Source organism: Protopterus annectens, chromosome 8.part0, assembly GCF_019279795.1.
Source record: "Protopterus annectens isolate FY-2018-M chromosome 8.part0, PAN1.0, whole genome shotgun sequence".
Classification (NCBI taxonomy): Eukaryota; Metazoa; Chordata; order Ceratodontiformes; family Protopteridae; genus Protopterus; species Protopterus annectens.
In genome coordinates, this window is record NC_056741.1 from 1324009894 (window position 1) to 1324033663 (window position 23770).

Here is a 23770-nt window from a genome sequence, read left to right on the forward strand (position 1 = left end):
ATTGAAACAAGAGATTTTTAAATTTGTTAGAAAGCTTCATTTGAGAAATATCTTTTCAAATGATAAAAAAATGTCTATATATGTTGAGCCTGGTTCTAATATGCTATATAGTGATAGTGATGATGATACTAGTATAGATAGCTATTACTCGTGTTTCTCTGATGAGCCTTTTCCTTCTTTATATTTACAAGCTTATTCTACACTTAATACGGAGGGTATTAATTTTCATAGTAGATTTATTCCTCCATATAATAATTCTACCATTATTCATTTCTCTGAAATGATACATTTCTCGGTACAAGAAATGTTTAATTTATGTAGGAATGATCTAAAGTTATTTAATATGACAAAAAATGAATGGAAGGCTATGAAAAATCTTTCTAGTAGACAGGATATTGTCATTAAAAAATCTGATAAGGGTAATAAAATTGTAATACTGAACAATAAGCAATATTTAGACATGTGTATGGAACATTTATGTGACCCATTTACTTATGAAATTAGTGACTATGATAATTATATTGCTGCCATGAAAGAATGTACCACTTTATTAGATAAGGGTGTAAGATTGGGATATATTTCTAAGGATGACCTTGATAAAAAATTCTGTTTGGAGAGCTGTAATTTAGCTACTTTTTACTGTCTCCCCAAACTTCATAAAAATATGAATAACCCACCTGGACATCCTATTGTCTCGGCCAGTAACTATTTTTGTTGGAATATGGGTATAGTTGTTCATAATTATCTGTTATCATATGTACAAAAATTAGAATCCTATATTAGAGATTCTTTTGACTTTATTGATAAATTAAGTCACATTACTTGGACAGATGATATGTTTTGGGTTAGTGTAGATGTTGTCAGTCTCTACACTAACATTAATCATTCTGATGGTTTGCAAGCATTATTATATTTTTTGGGGGATAATCCGACCACCCACTATATAATGGACCTTACTTTTTTCTGCCTTTCTAATAATTTTTTTAGTTTTAATCAAGTTATCTACCATCAATTAAAAGGTACTGCTATGGGGGCATCTTTTGCCCCCATGTATGCAAACCTTTTTATGGGTAAATTTGAGTTAGAGTATGTACATACTAATACATTTTATAAAAATTATGTTTTGTGTTACTACCGCTACATAGATGATTTGATTTTTCTTTGTAGAGGTGGTAGAGAATATATTTATGAGTTTTTTTCAGATCTTAATAATAACAGATGTAATTTACATTTTGATGGCTTACAGTTTGGCAGTGAAATCCATTATTTAGATATTATGTTAACTGGAGTGGTAGGTGATCAGGTCCACACTACAGTATACCGTAAGTTTACGGATGGTTATCAGTTTCTTTATGGAACTAGTTGTCATCCCCCACATACATTATCTGCTATTCCTTACGGAGAAATTATCAGATTATCTAGACTATGTAATAATGAACTAGATTTAGAAAAGAACATTTATGACAGTATTATTATGTTCTTGAAAAGAGGATATAGTATTGATATATTAGATTTTTGTATCAATAAATTAATGGATAAAATAAATTTTAGAAACGGTAATAAATTGTTGATTAGTAATAATAGAGAAGAAAGTGGTTTTCTACCTTTTATGAAAAAGGTTAGTTCTGCTAGTAGGAATAATATTTGTTCAATGATTTCTACTCGGGAAATATTGGATATTTATTTTGTCACTGTTTATAATATACACAGTGACAAAATTTGGGATATTATTAAATATTTCTTGAAATTTCTGATTTCAGATAAAAATCTTTGTAAGATCTTTCCAATTATTCCCAAAATGTCTTTTAAAAGAGGTCAAAATTTATCTGATAAGTTGATTAATTCTTATTATATTTCTCCTTTAGATAAGGTATATAATAATAATTTTTCTATAGTAGGTACTAATGTTTGCAGCCAGTGTAATATATGTAAATATGTAAAACCATATTTTGACAATATTAATGGAATTTCATTTAGACCTAATAATAATTTTTCATGTAATTCTGTAGGGGTTATTTATTGTGTTAGATGCCCTTGTAAATTATATTATATTGGTGAGACAAAAAGAAAATTTAAAACTAGAATGCAAGAACATATTAGAGATATTAAAAAAAGAGTATTAACTAGCCCCATTGCTTTACATTTTATGGAATGTCACAATAGTAATATTGAATTGTTTGAATGTTGTATTTTAGAAAATATTTTTATTAAAAAAGGTGATGACAGATTAATTAAAAACATTCTGTTATTTAAAGAAACTATTTATATTTTGAAATATAATACCTTGTCACCTAATGGTTTAAACTTAGAAGTAAACTGGAAAAGTTTATTATAATTTTTGTATAACTAGTAATGTTATTTCTTTTTTATATTGGAAGTTCTCTCTTTAAATGATATATTGTTTGTTGATTGATTAATTTATGTAATTATTTAATTAATTGTGATATATATTGGAGTGGGTGTGTGTTTGTAACTTGTGCTCATTGAAGGCTATTATGCCGAGGCGCTAAGCTGGATTAAATTCATTTGTGAACTGGCGTTGTTTTTCAGGCTGTTGCCTTCTTTTTCTTTTGTTGTTTTTGGAACAAAAGTGAATACATTTGGAGATGGTTTGTTTCGGAATAGCTTTACCCTGAGCTGCAGGAGTAAAGCTAACAAACAACTGTTCAGATTTTTGAAAGGATTTAGTCCTAAGTAAAATCTCAGCTGTCTATGCACATCAATAGAGTGCAGAATCCTTTCCCCTTTATTCTGGGGATTGTTGAAAAAGGTAGGCAGGTGAATAGACTGGTTAAGGGTTAAACTGGAAACCACCTTAGACATAAAGGAGGGATTAGTTCTCAGAGAAACCCAATCTGAATGAAAAATAATGAAAGGATCTACTGCCATTAAGGCTTGCAGCTCCGAAACCCTTCTGGCTGAAGTAATAGCCAAAAGAATAGCAGTCTTCCAGGAGAGAAATTTCAAATCTGCAGAGGCAGCTGGTTCAAAGGGAAGTACAGTAAGCTTTTCCAAGACAAACATAAGATCCCAAAGCAGGAGTAGGTGCTCTTCCGGAAGGTCTAAGATTGCTAGCTCCCCTCAGGAACTGCTTCATCAAGGGGTGAGAAAAAAATGGGTTGCTCAAAAGAAAAATGAGCAGAAATTGCTGAAGCATAAATTTTGATTGATGAAAATAGGAGGATGAGAAGAGTTTTCTCCTTTAGCTTGCATCCAAGAGCAAAATCTCTTCCATTTATCTGCATAGAATTTTCTGGTGCTAGGCCTCCTAGCCTCATGAAGAACTTCAACCACCTGTTGGGAAAGATTTAAAGTATTAGCCAGGCAGTTAAATGCAGAGTTAGAAGATGAGGATGAAGAAACTTTCCCCCTTCCTGAACCAACAGATCTGGTACCAGGGGAAGATGCCAAGGCTGAGCCTGGGAAAGGCTGTGAAGAAGGGGATACCAATGCTGCCTGGGCCAATCTGGTGCTATAAGAATAGCCTTTGGTTTTTCATCCCTTATCTTTAACAGCACTCTGGGAAGAAGAGGCAGAGGAGGAAATGCATGAATTGAGTTGTGTCCATGGGAAGGACAAGGCGTCCACCCCCCAAGCTTTGTTGTGAAACTCCCTGGTGCAGAAGGTTGGAAGGAGATGATTGGTGTGACAGGAGAAAAGATCCACTTGTGGAGTGCCCCAATGCTGAGTGATGCGATGGAAAATGACCTTGTTCAGCTGCCACTCGTGAAGATCCAGAACATGCCTGCTCAAATGATCCGCCAAGGAGTTTAGCCTCCCTGGAAGATACTGGGCTATTAGATGTATGCCCATGGAAGCTGCTATGGACCATAATCTCATGCTTTGTCTGCACAAGGGGTAAGAGTGAGTCCCCCCTGCTTGTTGATGTACCACATGACTGTGGTATTGTCTGTCTTAATCAGCAGAGTCCCAGGGTAGAGTAGGCCCTTGTTAGCCAGCAAGGCCTGCTGCACCGCCATCAATTCTTTTAAGTTTACGTGCAGATGAATCTGGCTGGTGATCCAAGTCTCCTGTATGCCCTTGCCTCCCAGATGAGCCCCCCCATGCAAAATCTGAGGCGTCTGTGGTGAGAGTCTGGCTGGCAGGTGATGGGCGGAAAGGCAGACCTTTGTTCTGAGAACAGGCTGTCACCCACCAGAGGAACTCCATTTGTAGACAGGGAATTAGGGGAAGAATCACATCTAAGTCCTGTGTGTGTTGACACCAAATATTCTTGAGGTACCATTGAAGTTTTCTCATATGCAGCCTTGCATATGGGATCATCAGAAAGTACAGTTTTGTACCTACCATAAATGTAGATGTCCGATAGGTATGCATCTGCAGTCATAACATATGGGTTGTCCTGCCTCAGGCAGCCCTTCGGTCGGCCGGATTCCAAAGTCTGGGTCTGGCCTCGGCTGATGTCGCACTTCACCCAACGTCATAGCTCCTGGGGTATAAAGGCATCAGCCGACACCATTTTCCTCAGTCTTTCTTGCCGCGGTGCCAAGCAGAAGCTGTTCGCAAGTGCCGGTCGGTCAGATCCAGAGATTTCAGCTACCGAAGACTTCTAAAAAAGCTAAGTACCCCGTTGGGGACTCTTTCTTGCCTCAGCCGATGTCAGACAAAGTAAATAATTGTTTAACTTGTGGGAAACAAATACCTCATAAAGATTTCCACTCTTACATGAAGCCATGAACCCCAGTGCTTGCAGGAATTGCCTTGCAAAGAGCTGGGTCATGCTTGCCAAGTTCATGAAGTAAGCCAAATGATCTTGCTTCTCTTGAGGGAGGAATACCATCTGGGTGGCTGTATTCAGCCTCGCTCCCAGGAAAACAATCTCCCTTGTAGAAACCAAATCTGACTTCTTTTCATTGAGAGTCTAAGCCAAAGAAGTGAGAATGTTCTTCACGAAGTCCAAATCCTTTTCTAGTTTTTCTGGGGAGTTTGCTTGAATGAGACCATCCAGATAAGGATAAATTTGAATGTTTTTCTGCCTGCAAAAAACAGTGGCTGGAGCCAGGCACTTCGTAAAAACTCTGGGAGCAGTAGATAAGCCAAAGGGCAGTGCAGAGAATTGAAAGTGTTGCTCCCCAGCCCTGAAACGAAGGAACTGCCTGCAACTTTCCCTTATTGGGATGTGCAAATAAGCCTCCTTGAGATCCTAAGTGACCAGCCATGAATCCTTGCCCAGCATGGGTAGTAACTGTTGAAGAGTGAGCACCTTGAATTTGGGAATCACCAGAAAAGTGTTGAGAATAGACAGATCCAGAATAGGGTGCCATGTGCCCCCTTTTTTGGGTACCAAGAAAAGTCTTGAATAAAAACCTAGGCCTGCCTAATTTGAAGGAACTGGCTCTATAGCCCCCATAGTCAGTAGAGAAGAAATCTGATTTTCTACCTCTGCCCTGAGAGTTCTGGGCATGTCTGTGTACCCTTGTAGAACAGGGAAGGTATGAAAATAAAACTTGTAACCTTGGTTTACTATATTGAGCACCCATTTGTCATCTGTGATGGTAGACCATACCTCTGTGAACCTGGCTAACCTTCCCCCCAAAGGAAACCCAGAGCCTGCAGAGGTAAGCACAAGAAGGCCGGAGTCATTGAGAATGCTTGCTTTGGGAAGCTGGCTTAGAACTCCCCAATTTAGCAGAAGAAGAATGCCATTGTTTAGCCATTTGAGGGCCAGAAACCTTCCCTCTGGAAGATTTGAAACCCCTAGGCCTAGAGCGACCCTGCTTGCCAGGATCAGGGAAAGACCAATTTTTAGAAGGATAATGCCTACTGAACTGAGGAGGCTGAACCTGAAGAAAATCTTTTACAGCTTGCATAGATTTCGCCTTATCCTCCAATTTCTTCAGTACATCCTCAGCCTTATTACCAAGAAGATTGTCTTCGTGCAAAGGAACATCCAGCAATTTAGATTTAACAGGTTCAGAAAGAGGCTGCTCCCTGTGCCAAGCATGCCTTCTAATAACGGAACCAGTGGCTGCTGCTCTGCAGGAAGCCTCCAAAGTGTCAAAACCACAATGAAGTGAATGCTTATTAACTAAAGTGGCAGAATTCAGTAAGTCATATAAATCTTTGTTCTCAGACATGGAAGGAATATCCCCAAGTTTAGCCTTAATAGCCTCCAAAGTATGCTGCTGACACTTAAGCATGTGAAAAAGGCAATTCATAGATCTAATGGCAAGAGTTGCAAAGGTATAGACTTTTTTTACCTGACCTGTCCAAGGCCCTAGACTCCTTGTCAGAAGGCACAGGGTTTTTAGCAATAGTAGCCTTAACACCCTTGGGGCCTTGAGAAATAATTTCAGGATCAGCAGTAGGGTTTTTAAAAAGGAATTGATGTGAATCAGGAACCCTATAATACCTATCAGGTTTTCTGGGGGCATGAGGAACAGAAAAAGAAGTTATGTCTTACCATAATGTTCCATCTGTATTGTTGATCCTCGTTCAGTCATTACGCATGGGTATCGGTTCCGACCTCAGAACCGAGCCGGCCATTTTCCAAGCTCACGTCAACTTCTAACTCTTGAGCTAAACTCTTTCCCACAATCCCTCTCTCCCTGTTACCTTAGATTGAGTTTGCAAGTCAAAGAAGGTAGAGGCTACCTCTGGTCAAATAACCTAAGAGAACCGGATTGTGAGATCCACTAGAAACCACAGGAGGGGGAAGGAGGGAGGGCTGTAATGATTGAAAGAGGATCAACAATACAGAAGGAACGTTATGGTAAGATGTAACTTCTTTATCTGATATTGTTAATCCTCGTTCATTCCTTACACATGGGACAGAGTCCCCAGCTACCTCTATTCCTGGGAGGTTCTCATGGAAGGACATTTCTGAGCACCATAGAACTGAAAGATGTTCTTCCCCTGAAGGCCAAGTCCAATTTGTAATGATTGATGAAGGTATGAGGTGTAGCCCAAGTTGCAGTTGCACAGATGTCATGTAAGGAAGCTCTGGCATGGAAGGCAGCAGAAGTTGCCACCGACCTTGTTGAATGAGCTTTCATGGTAGTAGACAACGAGATATTGCGTTGTGTATAAATGAAGGTCACACAGTCCTTCAACCATCTAGCTAATGTGACCTTAGCAACAGCAGATCCTAATCTAGATCTAGAAAAAGCCAAAAATAACTGGTCAGATTTACGAAAGGGCCTAGTTTTGTAAAAACAAATTTGCCTGTGGATATCTAGGGTATGTAGGCAATACTCTCCTCCATTTGAATGATTGGGAAAGAAAACTGGCAATTCAATGGCTTGATTAATAGACATTTCAGAGATCACTTTAGGCAGAAAAGATGGATTAGTTCTCAAGAGACACTCTACCTCTATGAAAAATCAAGTATGGACTCTTGATACATAGAGCTTGAAGCTCAGAAATATGTCTGGTAGAAATAATGGCGACCAAAAACAAGGTTTTCCATGACAAATACTTGAGGTCGCAAGAAGAGGCTGGTTTGAAAGGTGGCACTGTCAGAGCTTGTAGAACTAATGATAAATCCCATGGTTGAATAGGTTCTCTAAAAGGTGGCTTCAGATGATTCACACCTTTTATGAAGGTCTTGCACAATTTGTGGGACATAAGAGAGGAATCTTAGACACCCTCATGAAAATTAGAAATTGCAGCCAAATGAACTAATGGTAGAGGCCGATAGACCCGATTGAAAAAGGTTGGCCAGATAGTCTAGTATTATCGACACTGGTGCTGAGAAGGGATCTACTTGTTTATCATTCAGCCAACAGGTAAATCTTTTCCACTTGCTCAGATAAGTAATTCTAGTGGAAGACGTATGAGATGCAATGAGAATATCACGTACTGTTAAAGAAAGATCATTCTGCCTGGCAATCAAGGGAATTGGAGTAGCCAAGGCGTGAGCTTCAGGCTGTTCAAGTTGGGATGAATCAGATTCTGTGGATGTGAGAGCAACTCTGGGGTTGGATGGAGAATCTATGGTCGATCTAGTAGGTGAGGCCAAAGGAAGGGGAACCAAATCTGTTGAGGCCAATATGGTGCTATGAGGATCACCTTGCTCTTCAACCGACGGGTTTTCTTCAGAAACTGAGGAATGAGGGGAAAGGGCGGAAATGTGTAAAGAAGACCTGAGGGCCAATCGTGGACTAGAGCATCCCTGGGTGACTGTCCCGGAGTGGGAATCAGGGCGAAGTAGTTGCTGCATTTGTGGTTGGTCAGGGATGCAAAGAGGTTGCAGCAAGGACGGCCCCAGTGGTGGAAGATCTCCGCCGCTATCAAGGGATTCAGAGACCACTCGTAAGGTTGAAAAATGCACCTGCAGAGTCTGTCTGCTATCGTGTTGGAACTCCTAGGAATGTGCGTTGCTAGAAGAAAACGGTTGGTAGCCATCACCCATTGCCATATCTTCATGGCCTCTCGACAAAGAGGGTAAGATTTGGTTCCACCTTGCTTGCTGATATATCAGACCACTGCCATGTTGTCTGATTGAATCGCAATTGTCCCAGACGGCAGCAGGGGATGGAATGCTTGCAACGCCAGAAGCACCGCCCTCAGCTCTAGAACATTTATATGCAGATGGGCCTCCAGTTTGAACCAAGTGCCTTGGACTGTCTGTCCCTGACATACCCCCTCCCACCCCATCAGGGGGGTGTCCGTGGTCACTGTGGCCTTGGGTTGCTGGGGGGAAAAGGGGTGAGACCATTGTGACAGATTGTGTGTCATCCACCAATTTAAATCCCGTTTGCACCTGTGGGTTACTCGAATCATGGCTGAAAGAGGATGCTGAAAAGGATACCATTGGGTAAGCAGTAGCCATTGTAGAAGCCTCATGTGAAACCTGGCCATGGGGAACAATGGTGATGGAGGCTGCCATGGAACCCAACAGCTGTAGAACTGAGTGAGCCGTGGATTTCTCCCTTGAAAGGATTGGAATCAGTTGTTACTTTATCCTTAGAATTCTGTGCCCTGGAATAGCAGCTCTGCAGTTCTGTGTGTCCAAGATAACCCCTATGAATTCTGTCAACTGAGATGGGGTGAGATTGGATTTTTGTCAGTTCATGGTTATGCCTAGCCTTTGAGCAGTGAGGAGAGAGTATGCCAGGGCTTTTTCCAGTAGATGTCTGGTTGGGGCGGAAATGAGCCAGTCATCTAGGTATGGAAACACCTGGAATCCTTGAAGTCACAAGTGAGCTGTGACAACTGCCATGCACATTGTGAACATTCTGGGACCTGTACAGAGTCCGAGGGCCAGTACTCTGAACTGGTAGTGACTGGCTCCCGCACAGAAGTGCAGAAATCTTCTTGATGGCCTGTCCACTTTTATGTGGTAGTACGCATCTTGAAGATCTATTGAGCACATCCAATCGTCTTTTTCCAAAAGCGGGAGGATAGACTGTATTGTGACCATCCAGAATTTTTGTACTCTCACAAACTTGTTCAATACACTGAGATCCAAAATTGGTCTCCAGTCCCTGGTTTTCTTTGGCACCAAAAATAGTCTTGAGTAGAATCCGGATCCTATCTGGTCTGGAGGGACTATTTGGATGACTCTCTTTCTTAGCAGCTTTTCTATCTGTAGTACTGCTTCTTCCCTTTGACTGGGTGGAATGTCGGGAAGGTTTTTTGAAGGGGCAGGACAAAGATCGAAGGGGATATGATAACCTCTGGTTATAATCCTTTGTATCCAAGAATCGGTGGTGATGGTTAGCCAGGCAGAAGGGTACAAGGAGAGACTTCTCCCAACCACCTCCAGAGGAAAGGAGTTGGGCCGCTTTTCAGGAGCACTGGTAGGATTGACCAGGTAAAGAATCCCTGGAGCCCTGGTTATGCGCACCCCCCTCTGCCCCGAAAGGACCGTCTTCCCTGTGAGTTTCCCCCTCTGCCTCTAAGGGAGAACTCGGCCTGTGTGTCACGGAAAGGACCCTGAGATTTCTTGAACCACATCTTCGCACTCTTCTGGTTTCGGGGGAAAGCACGTTGAGGGGAAGAATAATGGACACATATGGTAGAAAGGGTCTTACCGTCCTGTTCACATCTGGCCAGATTGCTTTTAACGTTGGGCCCAAACAACGAGGAGGCCTCAATGGGAGCGTTAAGAAAGAAAGCCTTAAAGGGTTCCATGAAATTGCAGAAGCGCATCCAGACGTGTCGTCTCAAGACCGCAGCTGAACCCGCTGCTCTAGCTGCTCCTTCTGATATGTGGGATATCAGTCGCATAGAGGAGTTAGATATTGATTCAATGGTGACCAGCTGAGAGGCCACTTTGTCATGGACCTAATCAGACATGGCACCAGTCAAGGTTTCAGAGAGCTCAGAAATCAGAACCCTTTGAAGCCTGGTAAAGTGTGCCATATAATTCAGGGACCTGATAGTAAAGGTCGCTGAAGCAAAGGTGTGCTTCACTATCCTGTCCAGGGCCCGGGACTCTGTTAGGCGGATGGACAGTCTGGCTTTCTTCTTCTGCCAAATCCTTTTTTGTTGCGGCCGCCAACACCAAAGCATCCACAGGAAGACCTTTGGACCAATGGGGATCCGAAGTAGGAGGGGACAAAATCTTACCTGGCCTCCGGGGAATAGTTTTGATGGTATTAGGAGCCTTCCAAGCACGGTGCACGATGAGCCAGACAAGTTCATCGGCAGGTGGAGTAACCCAGGAGGTAGGGGGCCGGGCGTGAAAGGCCTGCAGGAACACAGATTCCTCAGAGGTCAGATTAGAGGACTGCCAGTCACCTCTCTGTTTCAGGATTTCAAGGATATCACCAAAGGATACCTCAGAGGGTGACCGGGGGGATCCTTCCCCCTCATCAAAATCTGTGTCTTCACATGTGGAGTCCATGTGCTTCCTCTTACATGAACTTTTCCGGTGGACCTCCTCAGTGGGAGAAGCTGGGGAAGACAGCGGAAAAGAGGATTCCTGTGGGAATATGTCCTGAGGCCCTTGCACCCGGTGTCCGCTAGGTGCGACTTGTGAAACCAGTGTACCAGAGGAGGGTGGAGGTATAGACAGTCCAGTATCGCCAGCAGCAGCGAAAGCCTTCTCCATCAGTTGGAAGGCTGGTCCACCTGAAGAGAGGAGAGCATGTCTAGGACAGGGGTCACCCCCTCCCCTAAGTGGCTCAGCCTGCCGACTCGGAGTCCCTGGATGGCTGTGGAGCAGCAAACTATGCGTGTCACAACTGACATCCTGGGTCATAGCAAAACTTTCCTGCCACGAAGGCAACTGCGGTTTCTTAGTGAGATCCATAAAGGGGACCGCAGAAGGGGAAGACTGTGCTATATCCATAGACTTCAAAGGCAATGAAGGAGGAGAATAAGAAGGGGTCTTTGGAGACGGGTGATCACCTCCCAAGGAAGGATAGTCCCTGAGGGGTGGGATACCTCTGGCCAAGAGCACCTGATCCACATGACACAACACATCATGTTCGGAAAGGTTTCTAGTGGACCTCACAGAGACTGAGGGAGAAACAGGCCTATCCACAGAAGAGACAAACTCTGTGCCCATCTCACCCATCCACACTGAGGACAACGGTGCCTACAGAGACTGGATTACGGGTGTCTGCACCGAAGAAGTCATCAGTGCCGAGGTCATGGTCTGCACCAACACAGGGATCGGTGCTGAAGTGGTTGTCTGTACTGAAGCTGGAACTGACAAATCTCGAGTCAACAATAAAGGCATCGGTTCCGAGGAAGATCTCAGAGCAGACGTGGTCAAGGTCTGCGCTGAATGAACGGTCAGTGCCAATACAGTGGTAATAGTCTGAACCGAGGAGCCCCTCGGTGCAGATATAGTGAAAGCTACAGGAGAAGATGGAGCAGAGATCACTAATGGTGCTGAAGGCCTCGGTGCCGAAGGTCTAGGCGCTGAAAGCACTGGGGCTGACCGAGTGAGCTCAGAAGTTGAAACTTTAGCCTTTTTAGGTTTTGGTTGGCAGGAGTTCCCAGCCGGGGACGAAGGCAAAGATTTAGCCTTGGTAGGAACATCCAAGAGTTTCTTATGGGCTCTAGGAGGGGTTGAGATCTCCGACCCAGAAATAGCCTCTAAAAAGGGAGACTTAAGAAGTCCCTTCAGTAACAGCTCGTTTTTCCTTTCCAACAAGGTTCTATTCAAAAAGTTCTCACAAATAGTACAGGGCAGGTCAACAGACAAGTGGAATGCCCCCAAACAATAAACGAACAAAGAGTGTGCATCAGAAGTAGGTAGTTTGTGTCCACAATCAGAACACCTCTTAAACCCCAGACTATCTTTCTTATCTGCCATGACAGCAAATTAATCAACAGAAAAAGGTACCAGCAATGGTACAAAAGAATACCCGAAGGTATGAGAAAAAAGGGAAGGATTACCAACGATGGCAAAGAGAGAATACCTCGCAGTAAAAGGGTAGAGAAAAGAGCAGAAAAACTAAGAAATCAGATCACTTCTGAAGAAAATATGTACGCTAGATGCGATAGGCTAAGAGACAATGAAATATAAACTTTTCTGACAGAAAAGTAATATGAAAGACTATTAAACAACAAATAACTGTACTTAGCTCAAGAGAAGTAGCTTGACACGACCAAATGTCAACAAGGCAAATGAAATCTGGGGTAACAGGGAAAGGGGGATTGTGGGTAAGAGTTTAGCTCGAGAGTTTGAAGCTGATGCGAACTTGGAAAATGGCCGGCTCAGTTCCGAGGTCGGAACCGATACCCATGCGTAATGACTGAACAAGGATTAACAATATCAGATTTAGGAGTTAAAGAATTTTCCATGAAAACATCATCCACAACTTCCAAAACTGGAGGTATAGCCAGAGGCTTATGCTGTGGCAAATCCAAAAATTCCCTGATTCTATTCTTAGACTGAGGAAAATCCTGACATTCCCATTTAAAGTGCTCCCTAAGAGTATTCAAAGTATCCCCAAAGGAAAAATCTTCTGGAGGGGAGGCAGCAGGGATACAGTCCTCAGCATCAGAATCCTCAAAGCCAGAAAAAAGTTGAGAATTTCCTTCTTCACCAGCAGAAATACTGGACATCTCAGAATCTGAGACAGACAAAACATCAGGAGACAATTCCCTAGCCCTCTTGGAAGGGGAGGATGGGAGCCCCTAATCAGGGAAAAAAGATCACCAGCCATCTTTACCAACTGGGACTGAGGCACAGGAGGGGAGGAAAACGTATGCTTGTGAGCAGGTTTGCAGCTGGAAGGTTTGCTAGCAATCCGGAGGGACTCGGGAGGCCTAGCAACTGCAGAAGTCTGAACTAAGGTAGTCGGTCTGGTTCTGGTCTCATGTCAAAAAGAAGAGGTGTCAGAAGCCGGTACCTGCATAGCGGCTCCAGCCCCGAGGTGCCGACGGGCAGAGGGTCTGAAGACGAAATAGCAGCCTGCGACATGGAGGACTCCGTAAAGGTCTCGGCAGGGGCTGCGAAAGTGCCTCACTGACTACCACTGTGCTGATGACCAATTTCTCCGGTGCGTCGTTAGCAGATTTAACCCTAGGCCTGCGGCGGTCCTTGTCTTTGTGTTTCCTAGGTATATCAAAAGTTGGGAGACCAGAAGACACTATACTGACGAACTTAGGCCAGACTCCGAAATGCTTATACAAAATCTTAGCTCTATGGCATATGGTACATGGGTTAAAGGAAGCATAGAGATCGCAGTTAGGGACGTCGTGGTCAAGGCCCAAACAAGTTATACAATAGGAATGAAAATCATGGTGCAGAATCTATTTTCCACAAACAAGACAGTTATTAACTTAATCTGACATTCTTTAAAGCAAGAAAAGGGGCTCCCCAATGGGGTACTTATCTGAAGGTGTCTTCAACTTGGTAGTCGGTAAGCAAAAAGAAGGTAAATGGCCGACCGGCACTAGTGCTAATTGCATCTGCTTTGGGCACCGTGGCAAGAAAGACTGAGGAAATGGCGTCAACTGCCTCCCTTTATACCTGATGTTCTGACATTAGTTTTACAACCGGTGGCAGCCGACATCATATACCGAGGATTCTGGTATTTGGGCCGACTGAGGGCTACTGGGAGCCGGATAACCCATATGTTAGGACAGTGAAATATGAAGAACATCTTCAAAGCTGACTGCTGCAGAACTAAACACTTCAGTAGGCACTGGTACTGAAAGTCAAAGCAAAATGCCAGCACAGAAGCTCCTGGTCCAAGTATTGAAGCCAAGAGGATTGTAAGTGTCTGCAATGATGGTGTCTAGAACACAACACCTGCATCAGTACTGAAACTGAAAAGGGTGAGTAGTGGCAACCTCAAAAAGTACAGTTTTGTACCTACCATAAATGTAGATGTTCGAGGATCCACATTGCTGCAGTCATAACCTGTGGGTAGTCCTGGCAGCCCGGGCTGGCGCCAGTGCGCAAGTAGTACTTAAGCGCATGACCGGACGCCATATCCTCAGTCTTTCTTGCCCCAGATGTCAGAAGGCCTAAAAGGAAAAGGCCAGAGCCACAAGAGAAAATAATAATTATCCCAAGTAACAATAACAACAAACAACAACCACCCCCAAACCAAAGAGGGAGGAGGGAGGAAAAAAGGGACTGCAGCAAATGGATCCTCGAACATCTACATTTATGGTAGGTACAAAACTGTACTATGTTCTTGTCTCACATTGCTGCAGTCTAGAATCCCAAAGCTAAGGAAAGGGAGGCCAAACTAAAAAAAGCATAGGGGGCCGCTAACATGCCCTGTAAGACTGCAGTGGCAAACCCAGCCCTGGACTTGGAGAAAAGAGGGAGATGGTAATGTTTAGTAAAAGTATGAACTGAGCTCCAAGTAGCTGCTTCCAAAATATCCTTAGTAGCTACACCCTCAAAAGCAGTAGAAGTGGCAGTAGCCCTAGTGGAATGAGGTCTAATCCCAGCAGGAACATCCTTCCCATGATGAGAATAACAAAAAGCAATACAATTTCCAATCCACTTTGAAATAGTCTGCTTAGAAACAGCTTTCCCTTGTGAACCCAAAGCAAAAGAAACAAATAACTGTTGAGACTGTCTGAACTCCTTAGTTCTGCTCAAATAATAACGTAACTGCCTGTGTATATCCAAAGAATGCAAGATTTTTTCCCCTTTATTTTGGGGATCAGCATAAAAGGTAGGCAAATGGATAGACTGGTTCAAGGCCACACTAGAAATCACTTTTGGCATGAAAGTAGGGTTAGTACATAAAGAAACTCTATCCTTATGGAATATTAGAAAAGGTTCAACTGCCATGAGAGCCTGCAATTCAGATACCCTTCTAGCAGAAGTAATGGCCAACAAAAAGGCAGTCTTCCATGATAAAAACTTTAAGTCAGACGTAGCTGCAGGTTCAAAAGGAGGCAAAGTAAGCTTCTCCAACACAAAATTGAGATCCCAGGAAGGAGTAGGAGCTCGGGGTCTTATATTTTTTGCCCCTCTAAGAAATTGCTTAAACAAAGGGTGAGAAAATAAAGGAGGGTCACAATCATAGTGAGCAGAAATGGCTGCAGCATGAACTTTCACAGAAGAAAATGACAAACCCTTGTCTAGTAACTCAGTAAGGTACTGTAGTGTAAAACTCAAATTAGGTACTGAGACATCAAAGTCCTTTGTTGTGCTCCAAAGAAAAAATCTCTTCCATTTATCAGCATAAACTTTTCTAGTGCTTGGCCGCCTAGCTTCCAAGATGACATCTAAAACCTGCTGAGGAAGCTGAGAACCCACAGGCTCTAAAACAGAATACGCCAGGCCGTTAGATGCAGGGACTGCACCCTGACATTGAGCAAATGACTGCTCGACCGGGACAACAAGTGAGGAAGCTGTGGCAAAGGCCAAGGAGGCTCCTGAATTAAACTCCTCAGCAGAGGATACCAGTGCTGTCGTGGCCAATCTGGTGCTATTAAAATCATGCAAGGCCTTTCCCTCCTGACCTTCAAGAGAACCTTGGTAATGAGAGGTAGAGGAGGAAAAGCATAGACGTGAAGGTTGTTCCAACTGAAAGATAGAGCATCCACTTTCCAAGCTTTTGGGTGAAACATTTTTGTGCAAAGTTTTGGTAGTTGGAAATTTAGAGGAGAAGCGAACAGATCTATGTCTGGAGTTCCCCAAGCCACTGTCAACTGATGAAATACCTGAGGATCCAATTTCCACTCGTGGGGATCCACAATTTGTCTGCTCAATACATCTGCTAGGGAGTTCTGTGCTCCTGGCAGAAACCGTGCTTGAAGAGTGATGTGCAAACCCAGAGCAGTCTCCCACAATATCATAGCTTGTCTGCAAAGAGGGTAAGAATGGGTCCCCCCCTGCTTGTTGATGTACCACATGACTGTAGTGTTATCTGTTTGTATCAACACCTGTCCTGGTTGAAGTAGGCCCTTGAAAGCCATCAGGGCAAACTGGACCGCTAACATCTCCTTCATGTTGATATGCAAATGCTGTAGTTTGGGAGGCCACGTGTCTTGAATCCATTTCCCATTGAAGTGTGCTCCCCAAGCCAGGTCTGAGGCATCCGTCGTTAAGATCTGACTCTGGTTGGGTCACAGAGAGTCCCTTGTTTAGGTGACATTCCTGTGCCCACCACAAGAATTCCTTCTGGATGCAAGGTATTATCGGAATGACAGTGTTCAAATCGTGGCAGTGCTGAGTCCATACACTTTTGAGATACCATTGTAGCTTCCGCATATGCAGTTTGGCATTGGGAAGTACCAGAATGCAAGATGCCATGAACCCCAAGGCTTGAAGGACTGTCCTTGCAGTCAGCCTGGACAGTACTGATAATTGCTGGAAGTATAGATGAAGAGTTCTTTGTTTGTCCGGGGTCAGAAAAGCCATCTGAGAGGCTGTATTCAGTCTCACACCCAGAAAGCACATGTCCTGAGAGGGTACTAGACTGGACTTTGTTTCGTTCACAGAATACCCTAGGCACCTTAAAACTGCCATTACATACTGTAGCTGTTGAAGTAACTTGTCTTTGTCCTGAGCAAGAATCAGGCAATCGTCCAGATAAGGATAAATTTGTATTCCCCTCAGTCTTAAGAAAGCTATTACAGGAGCCAGAACCTTTGTGAACACCAGTAGATAAACCAAAGGACAATGCAGAGAACTGATAATGAGAAGTGCCAGCCCGAAAACGCAGGAATCTCCTGCAGCTGGGCCTGATAGGAATGTCAAGATAGGCCTCTTTGAGATCCAGAGTTACCATCCAATGATCTTTACCTAGCATAGGCAGAAGTTGTTGTAATGTTAACATCTTGAACTTTGGAATGTCTAGGTATGTATTGAGAATGGACAAATCCAGAATTGGCCTCCAAGTGTTTCCTTTCTTTGGCACTAGGAAAAGACGAGAATAAAACCCTAGGCCTTCTTCTGACGGAGGTACCACCTGGATAGCCCCCATCTGTAAAAGCAAAGAAATTTGTTCTTGAGCCTCCAGCCTTTGCTGAGGAGGTACATCTGGCATGCCTTTGAAAGGGGGAAAAGTGTGAAAATAAAACTTGTAGCCTTGAATTATTATGTCCCAACACCCATTTGTCCTGGGTGACCAAATGCCAATTTTGTTTGAAAAGTGCCAACTTTCCTCCTAGAGGAGCTGCCAGAAAGGAAGGATCCGGCAGCTGGAGATACAGGTCATTGGGTCTGTTTACGAAAAGGCTGACCCCTGCCCTCAACAGAAGATTGTGCAGGAGAACTCCAAGTCCTAGGTCTGAAAGAACCCTGAGCGTGAGCCCTGCCTCTACCACGTCTAGACCTGTCCTTAGACTGAAAATCTGAAGGGTAAGACCATCCCCTTGCAGGCCAATTCCTGCTAAACTTAGGGGGCTGCACTTGCAAAAATTCCTTAACTGTCTGCATAGACTTAGCTTTGTCTTCCATCTTTTTGAAAACTGACTCCACAGGGGAACCAAAAAGAACTTCAGATTGAAGGGGAGCATCCAAAATCCGAGCCTTAACATGCTCTGACAAATTTTGATCCTTAAACCAGTCATGTCTATGAATAACTGAACCAGTAGCAGCTACCCTGGAAGAAGCCTGAAGGGCATCGAAGCCACACTGCAAGGCATGTTTACCAACTTGATCTGAAGCATGAACCAAGTCCTGCAATTCCTTACACTCTATACCCTCAGATAAAGCATCTACCTTAGATTTTAATTGACCTAACAGAAAGTTCTGATACTTCAGCATGTGGAATTGGCAATTTAAAGCCCTCATAGCTAACGTAGAAGAGGTGTACACTTTTTTACTCCACCTATCCAACGCTCTAGAATCTTTATCCAAAGGAACTGGATTCTTAACCACAGAAGCCCTGACACCCTTAGGCCCTTGAATAATAGTTTCTGGGTCAGCTCTAGGGCTCTTATACAAATATTTATGTGCCTCTGGAACTCTGTAATACCTGTCTGGCTTGACAGGGGCAGGGAAGCTTCAGAAAAAACATCCTGAACAACATCTAAAACAGGGGGAATAGCCAAAGGTCTATGTTGTGGCAAAAACAAAAATTCCCTAAGCCTCTTACGAGAATCTGAAAAATCCTGACCTTCCCACTTGAAATGCTCCCTCATGGAATGCAAGGTTTCAGAAAAGGAAAAATCCTCTGGAGGTGAAGCAGAAGGACAGGAATCCTCTGCATTCGAATCAGAATAGGGAGGAAAATCCTGGATATCCTCAGCTGAGGACTTAGAGTAATCTGAGGAATGCTCCATTCCCTCTAAATCTGTCTCCACCCTAGGCCTCTTCTCTGGAGGGGGCATAGAACCCCTGATCAAGGTAATCAAATCCTCTGCCATTTTCAACATATGCTTTTTGGGAACCGAGCCCGAAGAACCAGGGCTGTGGCCCGTACCAGAAATACCAGGTCTAGCCTTAGCAGGGCCTTTAGTGACTGAAGTAGAAGGCCTAATAACCTTTTGTAAGGAAGGAACCACAGTAACTTAAGAAGCACCCTCGGCCTGACCTAACTCCTGAGAGGCCAACTCCTGCAAAAGTAAAGGTTCCCCTGGGATTCAGCGAGACTTGGCTGGATCCACCGATTCAACCATAGATTCCATAGAACCAGCGTCCGCAATGGGCGACTCCTCAGTTTAGACCTTAAGGATTTATCTTTTCTTTTTGCGGTAGCAGGCGTCAGAGGATCCGGCGGCATGTTGTAGTTACGAAAACAAGCCTAGCACAGTCTAATCTGCGTTTAATGGTGCGCTTATTAAATCTAGCAAAGCGACACCTGACTCGTGTTCAGGCCCTAAGCAAGGAATACAGAGAATGATAGTCCCTATGAGGTATCTGTTTCCCACAAGAAATACAATTATTAACTTTTTCTGACATCCGGATTAACTGAGGCAAGAAAAGACAAAAATTTTCCCCAACGGGTATTTAGCCAACTGGTTTTGGTCTGAAACTCGAAACTGAAAATTTCAGAGCCGAACGGCACTTGCAAACGCTGCTTCTGCGGACCACGCGGCAAGAAAGACTGAGGATATGGCGTCGGTCATGCACTTAAGTACTACTGTGTACTGACATCAGCTCCGAGCGGCCAGCCTAACTCTTTGGTATTCGGGCCGACTGAGGACAGCGGACTACCCACAGGTTATGACTGCAGCAATGTGAGACGAAGAACATCTGGTGCAAACAAGACTAGTTTTGAAAGTTTTACTTTGGGAGAAATCACAGTTGAGGTGCCTCTACTCTCAAGAAAACATGGAGGGAAAGGGGCAGCAAAGACTCTCTTCTTTGCCCTCAGGATGGCAGCCACCAACCTGTTATAATCTAATTTGGAACTGCCTTGGGGTGGGGGTGAGACTTTGGGTATAGCAGACTTGGAGCAGAAGAATTACAAAACTTCTGTGAATGGGCTAAGAAGAAATTTGGACTGCAGACTAGGGACTGCCTATCAGGGATTTACATTGGAGAATCCTAAGTGAGCAAAAATTACAGCAAACCTTGAATCCTGGTCTCATCAGAAGTACTTTAATAGATAAAAACCATACCAAACAGGAGACAATTCACGATACAGTCCACAGATACTTCACAATACAGTCCACAGATACTAAGTGCTTTCACCCACCGACATGGGGCATCATCAGAGTCATCCTAAGTGAAACACCTGCACTGGTAGAGTTTTTAGCTGAATCTAGAACAAAAGCTGCTGTTAAAAAAAGTGATAATTAATAGGACATAAAAATATTGCACAATAACTATAGGAATCAATCAGGGGAGTGGGAAAAAATGGATAAGCAATTCACAAGCAAAAAAAAAAAATGGGTGGACATATGTATGGCTCCTAAATATGCAACAAAGTCTAGAAGATTTAGGATTTTTGCTTGGAAGTATTTGCATATGTATTTTTTATACCCCCAATCAGGCTCCAAAGAATTATTCCTCAGGTAGATGGCTAATGTTGGAGGTGTGAAGAGAAAGAAAAATAACTGGGAACAGATGTTTTTTTTTCCAACAAACATCTTTATTAAATTTTTACACATGACATAGGCAATCATATTTATACAAATGATAAACATGAAGCCACTTTAGTTGCAAACAGTGTACATCACAGACACCATTGAAACAACTGTAGCTGCAAACATTATACATCACTTATAATCTATCCAGTCATTGTCAATTAAGCATTATAAGGTCCATTCAAATCCTGCCTCTTAAACCTCATTCCTTTTCTGCATATAATGTTCCCACAATTCCCATTTTTCCTATATAGTTTGCTTCCTCCCTTTTCTAAAGATCCTAATTCCAGTTGTTTTATCTCTGTTGCTATATTCACTACTTCTAGTAAAGTTAGTCTAGACTTTGATTTCCATTTTCTAATCATTGCTTTTTTTGGCAGCCACTGCAATTAGACTTAGCAAGGCTTTACTATGTCTAGGCAATTCTGATTCTGTATCACAACTCAAACAAATCATCCTTCAAATCAATCCAATATGCTCACCCAGCATCTCTCTGACAGAGCAGTCTGCAGGGAATCCCTAAAATCTGCCAGCTCATTACCCTCACAAAAAATACGTCCCCAGCCATCTCTTTCTTGCCCATCACACCTCCAACACTTGCTAACCACCTGAGGAAAAATTCTTTGGAGTCTACTTGGGGTATAAAAATACCCATGTAAACACTTTCAGGCAAAGATCCTAAACCATCTAGACTTTGTTACATATTTGGGAGATATACATATATCCTCCCATTGTCTCTCTGTGAATTGCTTATCCAATCTCTCTCTTCCCAATCCTTTCTAAGCTTCGCTGACCGATTCTTATAATTATCATGCAGTATTTTATATGCTATACTAATTATTCCTTCTTTAATGGCAGTTTCTGTTCTAGATTCTATTAAACACTCTACTAGTGCTGGTCTTTCATTCGGGAGCCTCCTATTTCTTTCTCTTTGCCTATACTCTGATATCAATCCTTGATAGGGAAGGCAATCTCCTATCTGCAGTCCAAATAAATTCTTGGCCTCTTCCCTTTCTATTACCTTTCCCTTTCTAGTTATTTGCTCCCAATACCTTGGCTCCTTTGCCAGTTTTCTCCAATAAATTCCAGCCCCCTTTTGCCTATTATCTGTATCCCTGACTACAGACATCCCTATCAGCAAAATCTCTTTTCTCCATTCCTGTGCTGGTTTAGTTCTTAGAATAATCCCTGCTATTTTACGAATATAATGCTTTGTATGATTTTTGTTGTTCTCCTTACGATTCTGCATCCAAAATCCCAAGCTCTCCTTATTTCTTGAGCTTCCTCCCTGTATCAGCATCATTCCTTTCTATTTGGAATTATAACTTTCTGCTTGTGCTATGTACAAGATCCTTAGCTGTGTTGCTGGAAAATACCCCCTCAAATTGGGTAATCATAGTCCACCTTGTTCTATTGGAAGAATCAGCTTATCCCACTTGACCCTTGCTATCTTCCCTTCTCAGATAAAATCCTTCAACTCTTTTTAATTGCTAGCCACAGTTTCTCCTCTGGTTGATAAAAATATGCCTGACCTGTGTATAAGAATAAAGGGACTAAAAACATTTTAATGGCTTGTATCTTGGCATCCATATAACAAAGCTTCCAGTTTCTCAATTTTTGTATTATCTTTGGTTTAGTCTCTTCCTACATACCCTTAGCTGCCACAACAGTAATTTCTAATCCATACTCCTAAACACTTCATTTTATCATGTCCTCATAAATATGGATATTGTTGGACCAATGTGCATGTGGGTATATAATTTACTGGTATTGCCTTTGTTTTAGCTTCATTAATTTTGTATCCCAAGAAGATATAAAACTGTCTTAAAATGTTCCACAACACTGTAAAGTCCCTTTCTGATTCTGTCACGTATAAAATAACATCTGCAAATAGAGCCAGGTTTTCCTGACTACCATACCAATTATATCTTTGAATTTCTGAATCTTTTATTTTCTTTGCCAATGATTCTAAATATAATGCAAACAACAAAGAGAAAAGTGGACAACGCTGCCTGATTCCTCTACTCAAGCAGAAATTACTGGGAACATATGTTTTGGGAGTGTAATGATCTGGCAAATTAAAAAATAAACCCTACAGAGTACTCTGTCAGAAATATTGGATGAGCAAATGAGTGCAACAAAGGAAATGTTTTTTGAGGGGGATACAGGATCTGAATTACCTAGACATAAGTAAAGCCTTGTTAAGTTTAATTCTGGTAGCTGCCAAACAAAGCAATTACTAGAAAATGGAAATCAAAGTCTAAACCAACTGTATTTGAAGTAGGTGAGTATTATAACAGAGATAAAAAATGGAAGTGTAATCTTTAGAAAAGGGTAGGCACAAATTACATAGAAAAAATGGAAACTGAGGGGATAATACAGGCAGAATAATGTTTGTAGCAGAAATGAGGTATAAGGGAAGGCAGAAATCCAGCAATTCATGTAATGTTGGATTGGTGATACTCATGAAAGAATGTGTACAATGTACAACATCTGTAACTGTGAACATTTTATTTTTTTTCTTTTATATAAATGTATGTTTGCCTTTAATGAATGTGTTAAAAAAAGATTTATAAGATTTCTGAATTTCAGACAATTGCACATCTGCAGAAAAGTTGAAATATGAATCAAGAACCTGCATACCAATTTTCTGGGACAAATTGTCTGTTTTGTTTTTGTTTATTTAGAAACTGCAGACGAAGAAACTGGATTATGTACAAGAATCTTACGAACTGTACACTTTTGGGACAGAGGCCTGCCTTCTTCCTGGTCTGAGAAACATTTTTTCAGCATATAGAGCATCAACTGATTAGTGCAATTTCTCAGTGTCACTGAATCACTTAAAGGCATTATGTCCTCCCTCCAAAAACAAAAGCGAAAACTCTGATGCTTGATCTTGTGTTATTTTCATTCCATGGGCAAATTTACAGAATGAATAACCTATGTTAACTAGCATGTTAAATGCTAACTAAGAATAAACAGAAAAAAATATGGCCGATAGATGTTCAACTATATAAAACAAAATGGAAAAATCCACTGGACATAATGAAATAAGACTGAGTCATAAGAGTAACTCTAATAAAAGATGAAAAGGCTGTGCACTTCTTGAATTTTTAAAAAGGCAATGTACTCACTGTATTTCAAGACATTTATTGTCAAATACCAGAAAACGGCAGCCTGGGATGGTTCAAATCACTAGAAGCTAAGAGCAACAATGTAAATGTAGGAAGGAATAGCACTGTGATGCACTATGGGATAGTGGGAGGGAGTATGGAAACTTGAAGTTTTTACCTACCAAGCAGTCCTGATGCCATTCAGCATTGGTCCTGCTGTTACCAAAAATGGATCTACTCTTACAGACTCACGGTTTCTTTGAGTACATTTGGGGCAA

The 23770-nt window shown here is 42.4% G+C and overlaps 1 long non-coding RNA gene across 1 annotated transcript in view; it reads left to right on the plus strand.

Annotated features, from left to right (window-relative positions):
* LOC122809392 overlaps window positions 1–23136 on the plus strand; it is a 247527-nt gene extending 224391 nt beyond the window's left edge. Inside the window, exon 3 of the long non-coding RNA XR_006365895.1 lies at window positions 23067–23136. This is a non-coding gene — a long non-coding RNA (uncharacterized LOC122809392). The remainder of the gene's footprint in view (window positions 1–23066) is intronic.
* The last annotated feature ends 634 nt before the right edge of the window (window positions 23137–23770 follow it).